At 36.6% G+C, this 13,100-nt stretch overlaps 1 protein-coding gene and 1 long non-coding RNA gene across 2 annotated transcripts in view; one reads left to right on the forward strand and one right to left on the reverse strand.

Moving 5' to 3' along the window:
• Positions 1 to 1,472: 1,472 nt before the first annotated feature.
• Positions 1,473 to 12,748, reverse strand: LOC119532406. The gene is made up of 2 exons (XR_005216532.1): positions 12,364 to 12,748; positions 1,473 to 1,774 (listed from the first exon to the last, which is right to left on the reverse strand). It is a non-coding gene; the product is annotated as an uncharacterized LOC119532406 (long non-coding RNA).
• A 270-nt stretch (positions 12,749 to 13,018) lies between these two features.
• The window catches only part of LOC119532401 (protein only RNase P catalytic subunit), an 83,107-nt gene continuing 83,025 nt past the window's right edge, over positions 13,019 to 13,100 (forward strand). The window contains 1 exon segment of the mRNA XM_037834809.1: positions 13,019 to 13,060. The gene's annotated coding sequence lies outside the window, so the exon portion shown is untranslated.

The raw sequence follows: 13,100 nt of genomic DNA on the forward strand, positions 1-13,100 counted from the left end.
GTTTGACTTTGATTTATAACTGAATGTGGATAAGGAAGAATGGGTGTTTTAAAAATGGTGCCTTTAAAAAGTCTATTCACAAACTTAAAATATTAAGACATCTTTTAGAGATTAATGGTTATGCTAATAACCTCTACACAGCATTTAACTTTCAAAATTAAATATATTTACATAAACTATGGCTTCAAGGAAACTTACAACAAAGGTACAATGGGCCTATATGGAAATCTATTGTCCATGAACTTCTGGCCTCTAATTCAACTGAAATTTGAAGGATTTTAGGATAATTACATTCATCATTAGGAGTCTTTAGTTATAGGCATTTATGGTATGGTGATTCATAGAATGTGATGGTAATTTTTTATTCATTGGTATAAACTCTGTAATTTGGTGCTTCAAAGATTAATCTTTAAGTCAAATAGATTACATAATTAATGTCACCAAGATTATAGTATACAGTAGCTATAAACCATGCTAACCTGATGTCTTCCCTCCAATTTGTTTTTAATTTGATAAAAGTCCCAACATCTTAGATATTTATTAGGGTATCACATGAAGGCATGCATATTTAAAAGTGATATTCTATATCTCTCTCTAGAGGCACTGCACTGATATCTACGAGTTCACCTAGACACATTTTGATTTTAGTAAAAGGAAGATAGTTTTTTATTTCTTGAATTTTACTTTCTCTACTTGTCCAAAAGTGTCCAATTTGTAATGTTTATAAATACAGTTTTTACTGAGTCTTAAATTTTATACTTTTGTTTACGAAAACTATAAAATTTCCCATAAGTGCATTAAATGATTTGTCTTATTTTAAGCCTCTTTCCCTTTTTCCTAATTCCTTTTCAACCATTTTAATAATTACTAATCCCTCTGCACTGCAGTTCATGATAATCCTACCCTTTTCTGATATCCTACCCTTTTCTAATCGTTCACCTCATAAAGCCAAACACAACAATTAGTTTAATTGAAGAGTTCTTTATGCTGGCTTAACACATTCTTACTGCCCCTTAACAAAATGGAGTTATACTTTGTAAGATGTAACCCTGATACAGGTTAATAAAGCTAGATAAATCTTTGAAGCTGTGATTTTAATGAAATAACATGTTAATATGAATACTTAAATTAGAAACAGCCTATTAAAAGAAAGATCATGTCCAAACACTTCTAAACCAGAAATGAAATGGCTCTACTCTTAATGAACAGAAAGTCTATAATCTTTTACATAATATTTTAGAAGACTGAAGTAAATGGCCTGTTAAAAACTATCCCTCAAATATTCAAATTCTGAGTGATTAATATGAAATATTTATGAAAACTTTCAAGTGGTTTGGAACCTACCTTCAGCAAACCGCACTTGCCATATTCAAACTAAACAGTATTTACAGCTTCCTAAAAAAGCAGTATTTGGTCCTTCTGCTTCCAAACTATTGTAAACTCAAATTCTAGTAAACAAAGTATACGCTCTGTCCTATAGGCAGTTGGAAGTGTTTTATTTAGACCATTACATAAGAAGTCTGCCTCAGAGTTTTGCATGCAGCCAACAAGGACATCTTAATGAATACAATTTAGTCTTTCTGAGATCATGAATCATCAGTGTCTGCAGAGTTTTAGTTGTCATTTGCAACAAGGGCTTCTCTGTTCTCATAAGTCCAGAAGCCATTCAGATGAGTTAGAATGGTGCGACTGTGTCTCCTTGATTACTGCTGATTAAATCCTGAAGAGAGATTTTGAAAGGATCCTTCACTTTCACCATGTCAAAGATTTCATCCTGCAAGTGGGGAAAAAATACAGTGAAATCATAAATTCTTAAAGTTAAGTGTATCATATATCAGTCACATAGTGATCTACAGTCCAGGGCTGATTCTTAAGCTTATGTAAAATTTTTGTGTTCTCATTTTTCTTTTCCATCTAACAGATAAGCAGTCCCCTTTTCTCTGCCTCCAAAGAATTTGTTAGAAAGATTCCTTAGGTATGTGATAGCTATCACGCAGTTTACAAAGAAACTGATGCTCAGTTTAATCCAAGCTATACTCCTAATTGGTTGTACACTATCTAGTGCAGTGCTCTTTGAATATATTACCTCTCTATACTTTCATGTTGCTTCTAATTGGTGGTAAAGTCAAGTCTTGATTTAATTTTTAAGTGGAAATTCAGCTCAGTTAAAGTAAAAACTTAAGTGCTTCAGAGCCGAGAGTGGCAAAGCTTCATTTCCAATATTGATGTCAATCTTTTATGCTGGACTGAGGATAAGATAACCCCCATAACTTCAGTATTAAAGAATTAGTCATCCAGAATGATGCTAAATTTTGCTAAAACTTCTTGGAATACATGGACCTCTTCTGCATTATGAAGTGTACAATATGAGTTTTTACAAGGAATTCTAATCTTTTTGTAGTAAAATTAGTATTTTAGTAGCATTTAAGGAAGCAAATTGTATTTTAAAAAATAATTTGGATAAATGAAACTTACAAACTTTTAATCTTATATGTTTTTGAAACTTCCTTTTCTAGGTTGCTTTGCAGTTTCTTAAATTGCCTAGTGAAAAGTTTCAAATTTGTTTTGTTAACATTAAACCAAAATAGCCATTTACCTTACACTTGCTTAAAATTGTGTAGGGTATTTAATTATGTTACTCAACCTGAACATACATCAGTATTGGATACCAAATGTTTTTCATGGTTGATTACCAAAATGCTAAGTAGCAGCATATGTTTCAAATAGTGGTGTTTTTCATAACTGTAGGATTGATGTGTCCTTAAATCTAAGAACAAAGCAAGCAAGTAGTTTGAAATAGCAGACTCAAACATACTCCAGCCCAAATAGTTCCCCAAAAAATTCAGTTTGCAGTGGACTAGACTGCCAAAGGATGCAGGCTATGTTGATTCTCTTAAATTTCAATTACCATGATTTTAAATGCTTCCAATGAGAACACAAAATTACAAGCTACACAAGTCAAGCATTAGTCCAAATGTGGTGTCAATTTCTCATGATTTATATATCAATTCAGAATATAGCAAATACCTGATTCTGTATATTCTTGATAGTTCTCATAAGTTGCATTCACATAAAACTTGATTTAATATAAATGATTATTAGGTATTATGCAAATTTAAAGGCAAAAGTAACCTTTAACATCTTAAAATGAAACATGATCTTGGTTCCTGGATTTTCATTAGTTCTTGCATGGCCTGTATTTAGTAGAAATAAATGTGTGAATAAAATATACAACAACCTCTCTTTTGTCCTCAAGTTAGCACCTTCCTAGAAGTTCTACTCCCTTTCCTAACAGACTAGGAACGTCACTGTCTGAACTACTCTTGCCACTATTCTCAAGTTCCTTGACCTTGCTCTGCACCCAGTCAGCAAAACCTGCACATAGGATCAGTGTAACCATTTACCCCTCTAGTCCTATACCTTAGCTATTGAGAACTAAAGAAGAAAATGATACAAGACTGAGGATTGCTGCCTACTCTATAGCAATTATTCTGTTATGGCCTGCTCCTCTCATTTTCCATGAACAGTTTATACCTGCACAAACTGTTTAACCTCCCAGCCCACCACCTCCCTTCCCATTCCACACCTTGCCTATTATTTGAATTAAAAAATGGAAGCAGACTTTCCTCAAATTCTTCCATTTTATAAACTTCCCCCCAAAAAATACTGGCTTAAGAAACTTTGATCCAGTGGATTATTTTAGGTGATAGTTACTCTCTATGGAAAATGTGAGGCTTAAAATTCTTGGTAAATATTCAACTAATTTGTTCCAAGTATCTGCTCTGTATAAGAAACACTACTGATATCAGAGTATCCACAGAGAATCTCTCTGAAGTAGATCAGAGTCTCTGAGGACACTCTTAGCTACTATAAGCAGAGTGGTGGATCTGGGTGGTATGATCTAAAGTGCACCACCCAGGCTCTCTCTATCATGGTATATGGATGTACAAAGTCTTTACAAATCAGCCAGGATTACAAAGCTCAGCACCAGAAACTTCTTACCTTAGCCTATATAAGCAACCTAAAAAAAACTGATAAAACAGATACATTTATGAAATATTTTAAATTTATTTTATAAACAAACTTTAATATGCTAAGAGTAAAAGATACCATATTTAAAAGATACCACACTTAAAAGAAATCTTTATGAAAATTTTGGGTATTTAATTTCCAAAAGAAGATAATATTTAGTTTTTCTAAAACAGAATTTTCATTTAATAAGTTTGCCTAATGTGGAGACATACCTATAAAGGGTCAGTATTAACCTTTCCAATTAGCAATTGACTTAAGCCCATAGAGTATTCAGTTTTTAAAAAATGCATTCTAACACATGGACTGTAATTTTCCTTCTAATATTTGCAGTAATTGCTATCTAAAAATTCCTAATGAAAGGCCTTATAGAGAATTTTAAATAATGTTTGTAATATGTGCTATGAGACTTACAGAGATGATTTGGAAACCAAATGAAGTTATTGAAAGAATACTGAAATGTTTTCAAATGGAAAAAAGAAGACAGTTTGCGGGGACAATGTTTTATGACAAATATGAAAATGTTATTTTTAATGTTTTAAAACCATGTCTTCCTATTGTTTATCTTAAGCATATAGAAATCACACCATCTTCTAAAAACTAGCTATGGACATATGGTAAAGAAGTGGAATACTACTGTATAAAACCATTCCATCAAGTGGAAAGGTCACTATTCAAATTAAGGAATGCTTTTTGTCTTACAAGGGCAGACATTCCTACTTTTACACCTGCTGTATCTGAATGCTTATCAGATACAATTAAATTCCACTTCACAGCTCATCATGTTATTCTCTGAGACCAATAAGGCAGAAAACAAGTGCTTCAACAAATCTGTTTTACACTGAAACACAGCACATAGTTCTGGCCAGTTTTTTAAAAATTTTTAGTTTACTTCCATTTTTAATTCTTTTTACAGAATAACAATCAAGAGTCTGCAACTACCAAAGTTTGCAAAACTTCTGTGAAAAGGAGCTACCTTATCAGAACTGTTAAAAGTTTCTATAGAATTGTATACAGTAGTCTTTGATCACCAGTGTTCCGGTTTGCTAATGTTGCCATTAAGGAAGATAATCAGAAATGGATTGGCTTTTATAAAGGGGGTTTATTTGGTTACAAAGTTACAGTCTTAAGGCCATAAAGCGTCCAAGGTAAGGGGGTACCTTCACTGGAGGATGGCCAATGGTGTCCGGAAAACTTCTGTTAGCTGGGAAGGCACATGGCTGGCGTCTGCTCCAAGTTCTGGTTTCAAAATGGCTTTCTCCCAGGACGTTCCTCTTGAGGCTGCAGCTCCTCAAAAATGGCACTCTTAGTTGCTCTTGGGGCATTTGTCCTCTCTTAGCTTCTCAGGAGCAAAAGACTGCTTTCAAAAACCGTCTCCAAAATGTCTTTGTAAGCTGTAGCTCCTCTCTTAGCTCCCATGCTTTCTTCGAAGTGTCCCTTTTGGCTATAGCAAGCTTGCTCTGCTGAATGGGCAGGGCCACACCTCCATGGAAATTATCTAATCAGAGTTATCACCTACAGTTGGGTGGGTCGCATCTCCATGGAAATAATCAAAGAATTGCAATCTAATCAACACCAATATGTTTGCCCCCACAAGACTGCATCAAAGATAATGGGGTTTTGGGGGACATAATACATTCAAACTGGCACAACCAGGAACATCAGATTTCTCCTCTACATCTTCAAGTGCATCTCAGAAAGCCTCTTCTCCTTTGTATCACTAAAACACATCTTTTCCTCAAATTTCTCATGCTCACTTCTCTCTCCAATGGGTAGCACAGCCCTTGACATCCATTTACAGATTTGTTTTTTTTTTAGTATTTATATCTAATCAAATCAGCTTTGATCTAGCCCATTTATATTTCTTTTAAACAGATCTTGACTTACTTCTGAAATTTGTTATTTACATCTTTTTGTTAAATAAAAAACTTGTCATTCTCCCAGGAGTGTAAATCTCCCCGGCAACGCAGGATATGACTCCCAGGGATGAATCTGGACCCGGCATCGTGGGATTGAGAATATCTTCTTGACCAAAAGGGGGATGCAAAATGAAACGAAATAAAGTTTCAGTGGCTGAGAGATTTCAAATGGAGTTGAGAGGTCACTCTGGTGTATTCTTATGCACTATATAGATAATACGTCTTAGGCTTTAATGTATTGGAATAGCTAGAAGTAAATACCTGAAACTATCAAACTCCAACCCAGTAGTCTGGACTTCTGTAGAAGACTGTATAATAATGTAGATTATAAGGGGTGACAATGTGATTGTGAAAACCTTGTGGATCACACTCCCTTTATGGACAGATGAGTAGAAAAATGGGGACAAAAACTAAATGAAAAATAGGGTGGGATGGGGGGGATGATTTGGGTGTTCTTTTTTACTTTTATTTTTTATTCTTATTCTGATTTTGATGTAAGGAAAATGTTCAGAAATAGATTGTGGTGATGAATGCATAACTACATGATGGTAGTGTGAACAGTTGAATGTACACCATGGATGACTGTATGGTTTGTGAATATATTTCAATAAAACTGAATTTAATTTAAAAAACAAACAAACAAAAAACTTGCCATTAAGTAGGTAATGTAACCCAAATGTGTATAAAATTTCTTAAGGAACAATGACTTGGTGACAGGAATGAGAATTACCCTAAAGAAATAATTAAGGGAAAAACATTCAGATGTCCTTTGTTCTGAATATCAAGCAATTTGAAAATATATTGCAGAGCTGCAGGTTCCTTTTGGTTTCCTAATGCAAGAACAAAGCCCAGGTAGGTCTTATAATCCTATAGAAATGAATGACACTCATTAGAGGTTGGAATTAAAGTTTTAAGTGAATCTCTGATGATTTGAAGCTATTCTGTAATCAGAGGTGGCAAATTTTATTTTTCTTCTTAATATGAAGTGAGAAATCCATTTGTAAACTTTGGTTTCTAGGAATTCTACATAATCTGTAAAGGACAGTTTGGGGGCCATGGCTCATTTCCTTATGAAAGATTTGCAATGTTAAAGCCTAATTTTCTTTCATTATACTTCTGAAAGTATACAGGAAAGTAAACTGTTATACATCGCCACTAAATTGATATCTTAATTTCATATCAGTGTGTAACAGTAACTTGAAAAGTGTGAACAGATAATTTTGAAAAAAATGTTTATCTGGAACTAATAGTACAGTATATTTTAAAAACTTTTTAAATAGTTTAAAATTTTAAAATCAGATGATTTTTAAAAACTATTTCAAAGTATGTTTTTTAAATACACAGACACCTTTTCTTACACCAAAGGGATACTCATAGATTACTTTTTCATGATGAAAAGAAGTAGAATACTTGAGGTTTTCACTTAGAAGAAAATGCTATATTCTTGGAAGGGATTTTGTAGTCTAAGATTAAGAGAATTCCTTTCTGTATAAACTGCAGTATAAAGAATTAAAGAAATGTAGCTTCATCATGGTCCAACTCCATTCATAGTTGTGGCCTCCAATTTTCTTTATAAATCAGAAGACATTAGTATACTACAAGCTCTTCACTGTCAACTGTTGATAGCTATGAGTGTCATAAAGCAGAATTTCTGTGCTCTTATTTTACCCTTTTCCTCTGCAGTTGGCTTACAATGGTGTTATATAGCAAACTGCTGTTATAGCAAAAAGTTAAATCTAACATTTCTTCTGACAATATGACTTTTTTAAGCTTCAATCTGGAAAATTTACCAAATCCTTATCATGTTTTTAATAACAAGAATGGTGATTTAAAAATTGTATTTAAAAATTTCCTTCTCAGGAATTTTGCATCACAGTGATAAAAGGACAACTGCATTGTTAGCTAATCTTCAGCTACATAGCACCTCTTATAAAGAGTAAGACATGATTCTTAGATTTAATACATGGCATATGTGGTACTCTACCTGACCTTGTAATTTAATGACTACAACCTATATGAAAATAATAGGATACAGCAATTCATCAGATTAGGTTTTACTAGTTTACAGTCCTCTACAATAGGTACACTGATAGCAAAATGAACAAAGTATTAAAATTTTCTGCTTTTCCCTGAGCACTAAGGGAAATAAGGTTTTAAGCAAATTTACCTTAAGAACAAAGGATCCAAATCTCAAAGAATTTGATGAGTTCATACTTTTCAAGAAAAGAGCTTTGAAACTTGTAGGAGCCTAAATTTTTTTTTTTAACTTATCTTAAGATTTAAACCACTACCATTTCTCCATCATAAGTGAGACACTCCTGGAAAACACAGTCTAAGAAGACATTGGTCATAGTTGCTCTTCCCTAGTGGGAGAGTTCTTTACTGATGGTGCCATTGTGAACCTTATCAAGATTGTCCATATCTTCTAGTTTCTTCATGGAAAAGCACTTTTAAAATGAAATGTTTTTTCCTAGATCATCCTGTATACGCTGATTTAAAAACAGAGTATTGAAAAGGCCTGCACAATTTTGCTTAGACACTGAATATATAAAGTTTTTTGAAATACCAAGAATCACCACCACATTCCACTGTAAACCACCTCCTCTGCATCTTCAAGTGCATCTCAGAATACCCCTTCTCCTTTGTACCACTAAAACATGTCTTTTCATCATCATTGCCTCACCTACAGACCTCTGGAGTGTTCCTAATCCAATCGATAAAAAGTATTTACTGAACTCCTACTATGTAGGAACACTGTGCTAGACACTGGGGCTGGTGGGGTGAGCAAGCACCTGACCTCATGGAGTTTCAGGTTTGTCCATTCCAAATCACTGTTTCTCCACCAAATACAAAATCCCTCCCTCTGAAGCTCACGCCAAAGGCCACCTCCAACTTGCCTGCTGCTGGCATGTACCCTTCTTAATCTGCCATTCTTCCATACTTATTTTTGGATGCTGGCAACTGGTTCCCATTGTTTTTCACTTCAGGATCCTGCAATCATCTAGGCAGAATGAAACATTGACATTGGTACCCTTGATCTTTTCAACTCTAAAGACTTTTCACCTCTACTAATATCACTTAATTCCACAGAAGATATGGATCTCATCTGCGCCTTTTCTGAAATCTTAAACTCGAACATCCTCTCTGATCATAATTTTCCTCTCCTTTTGTGTCATCCAAGCCCTCACTGCCATAATGCCCAAGCTTTAGCCTCACTGAGACCTTCAGTTCAGTGATCTATTTCCCTGAAAGTTTACTTTCCTCTTCCTGGTCTCACTTCCTTCCCAATTCCTCTCATGCCTGTTTATGCCTCTTATTTCTGCTGCATCTGTCACTTAAAATTTTAATCTCGGACAATCCTATAAGCCAATTTCTCTACTATAGCTCAGTGCTGTTGGAGAAAACCAAAATTTGCTGATTTCTGGGCCCACAAATTAATTTTATGGTTACTAATTAATAAGTTAGCATCTCAAAACAGAACAAAAACAAAAAACCAGGACACAATTTGTTTGCCCTTGGTGTATTCTCGTGCTTATTCCTCTTGATGACAACTCCAGACCTTCATTACATTCTTCAAGCCCCCTCCATGTTCACCCTCAACAGATGCCATTTTCTTCCAGTTCAAGAAAAACAGGCTACTGGGCATGGATAACCAAAAACACCTAGGTGGAAAGGGCAGATAGGAAAGTATCAAATCTGCACCTAATCTTCTTCCTTCAGTTTCAGGGGAATAGACATCTCTTCTTTCACCCAAGGCTAACCACATATTCTACCCAAGCACTTAATCTCACCCTCTCCAATTCTCCTCTTGCACATTATTCCATTATTTAGTCTATCATTCTCCCTATCTCTTTCATTACCTTCAATCTCTTCATCTCTACTGGCTTTCCTAACTTACAAATATGCAAAGGTCTCTTCCATCCAATAAAACCGTTTCTTCCTACATACTGCCACATGTACTTCCTTTCTTTCTCATCCAATTTTTCAAAAGGAAAGCCTACCTTGATTATCTTTGCTTTCTTTTCTCTCATTCCTTCTTTATGCAATCTTGCTTCTGTTCTCACCACTCTACAGAAACAGTTCCTGCCAGGGCAACCAACAACCTCATTGTTTAGATTAATGGACAGCTCTGTCTTTGATTTTTCTGCTAAATTTGACACTGTTGATCTACCTACCTTCCCTTGGCTTTTATGAGACTATGCTGTGTTGCTTCTCCTATTTTCTGACCATTTCTTCTTTGTGATCCTATATCATTTCAACTTTCATAATGCAAATTTTGATAAGCCATAAACCCATATCACTAACCCAGACAATGCTCTTGAACTCTAAACTCAAATATTCAACACACAATATATTCATCCTCATGTTCCACCTTAAGATAATTTCCCCCATCTCTCAACATATTCTTCTATTTCCATATTTCCACTATTAGTGGATAGTAGTACCAGTATTAATCCAATTACCAAAGCTTAAATCCCAAGAATAATTTTCATTAATTAATAATTTCATTCATTCTTTTTCACTCTCATAACCTAGAGATACACATGTATATCTGTGAGTGTATGTTCATACATGTGCACCTGAACATTCAGCTTTCAATAGGGTGTTAGGGAAGACCTCACGACATTAAATTGATCCAAGGATTGCCAATAGCAGCTGGTCTTCGGGAAGAAAGAATCACCTTGATGATGCCTTGATATGGACATTTTCCCAACCTCATGTCATGGTATTTGCTGAAACAGCCTAGGAAACTAAAACATCACCTCACCCCACACTATAGTGTAAGTTATATAAAAACTGAGATTTTTATCTGTTTTGTGCCTGGCTATAGCCTAGAACAATACTTGCCACATAAAAGGCATGCAATAAACATCCATGAAAGAATGGAGTGGGTTTAACAGAGAATAGGAGAGAGAGGAGAAAGCACAAGTACATATAACTGTTTTGAGAAGATTTCCTATAAAGGGATTCAGAGAAATATGGGAGAAGCTGGAGGTAGATGTGAGATCAAAGGACTTTTGTAAGATAGGGGATATTGCAGCATGCTTCTCAGTGCTGAGAAATGATACAGGAACAAAGGAAAATCTGATGATGAGAGAGTATAACACCAAATGAAATCCGTGAATAGAAGAAAAGGAATGCAATCTGGTGCTGGAGTGTAGGCACTGCCTCAAATAGGAGGATAGGCATTTTATCATTTTAACAGTGAAGGTAGAGCATTTGGGCATTGTATGGGTTGAATTGTATCACTCCCCCTTGCCCCTCTCCCCTTTGAATGTGACCTTATTGGAAATAGGGTCATTGCAGATGGAATTAAAGATAAGGTCATATGGAAGTAAGGTGAGGCCTTAATCCAATATGATTGGTATCATAAGAAGCATAAGAAGATTGTAGCACAAGAAGGGGAGAAGAGAGAGTTGGGAACCATGTGATGACAGAGGCAGCAAATGAAGTGCTGCAGCTGCAAGCCAAGGAATATCAAGGATTGCTAGAAGCCACCAGAAGCTAAGGGAACATGGTCCTGCCCACACCTTGATTCCCATCATCTAGCTTCCAAAATGATGAGACAATAACTTTCTGTTTTACCACTAAGTTTGTGGTACTCTGTTACAGCAGCCCTAGGAAAGAAATACAGGCATCTAAGCGGGGTGGGGTTGTTGGTGGGGTGCTGATAGAAATACTAAATGGAAGAGATGAAGTGCTTGTCTGCTATTTTCTCAATGATATTAAAATAAAAGTTCATCAGCTGAAAATAAGGACTGGGTAAGACATACCGGAAGTTTAAGCAGAAAGGGTGGGAAGAATTGCCTTGGAGTGTGGGAGAATGTCTAAGAAACACGGTAAAAGACCTACTTCAGGTTAGTGGACATGAATCAAAAGAGAGGCAAATCACAAAGGTTCTGTTTTTTTCCCAGCCACTTTCATCTGCCATGGATGCAGGTGTGGAATAGGGATGCAAGATGTATTTATCCGAGCAGGTTTATCATTCAAAATGTGAAGAAGGGGAAAGGAGACAAGGACAGATGGATTATGAAACCTAAGATGGGTAAAGAGGGAAGTGAGGACATGAGAAGTGTTTCAGTAAAAAGGTTGCAAGGTCAACGACTAGAGGTCCTGGTGGGGTGGAAGAGGCGATGGAACCGGGGTTCTAAGTTATTTCTGACGACACGCCGAATTCAGGACCATGGAAATGAGTGACTAAGGTTGCTTTTTCTTCCCCCAAATCCTTTCCCCGGAAAGTTGGGGCCAAGCCTTTCTGGATTCCAAATCACGTTCCACTCCGTCGCCTTTATCAGGAGAAGTTATACAGAAGCCAAGAGCGGGGCGCCTAACTGCTTCTCCTCTCCATTTTCCTCCCTCCTTCCATCCAATTTGGGGCCGACTTATCCCAGCAGGCGGCCCCTCCCGAACTCACTGTTTGGGCGGGTGCTGGGCGTTGCTAAGCGCCGGCGGAGAATTTCTTTCCAGTCCTTGGCCGATTCCATGGCCACCCGAGCTCCTGCCTTTGCTTGTATACTAACCGTTGCACCCACCACCACCACAAACTTCAGACGCCTCCAAACCCCCGTAATGGTTAGGAAGGCCGCTCAACCGCCATCTTGGACATGGGCGGAAGTATAGTCTAACTAGGAAACTGTTACTCTAGCAATCGCCGAGAATATGGGTATCACGCTAATAGGGTGGAAAGCAGACGTAGAAGAGATGGAAAACTACCCTCCTCGCGAAGCCCGATTTTAAAGGCCCAAGAGAAAGGAGTTTGTGTTTTCATTTCTTGTCTTGGTTTCATGGGTCATGTGCACCACGTGACTCGAGTCCTTCGGGCTCGGGGAAAGCGGGAAGGGCTGCTCTTTCGTCCTTCACCATTTAATTTCATTGGTCATAGTGGATATCCGGAGGCTATAAAGGACCCCAGAATCTACTATAAATTTTCAGCAGCCGGTTTGCTCTCTCATGCCACGAATAGCCTGAAAATCGCTTTTTTTCTTGCCACCAGAGCAAGCGGAACTCCTCCATCCTGTTGGGTCTCGTTCCGCCCGCCGGGATTAGCCTGGTGCTTTGGTACGTTGTAAATTTCTTCCGGGTTAATGGCTGCGTGGAGCGTGAGTGCTGTGGTGAGTTGTTGAATGAAGTGTACTTCGTTTGTGATCGTGC

This window comes from Choloepus didactylus, chromosome 4 (assembly GCF_015220235.1).
Source record: "Choloepus didactylus isolate mChoDid1 chromosome 4, mChoDid1.pri, whole genome shotgun sequence".
Lineage (NCBI taxonomy): Eukaryota > Metazoa > Chordata > Mammalia > Pilosa > Megalonychidae > Choloepus > Choloepus didactylus.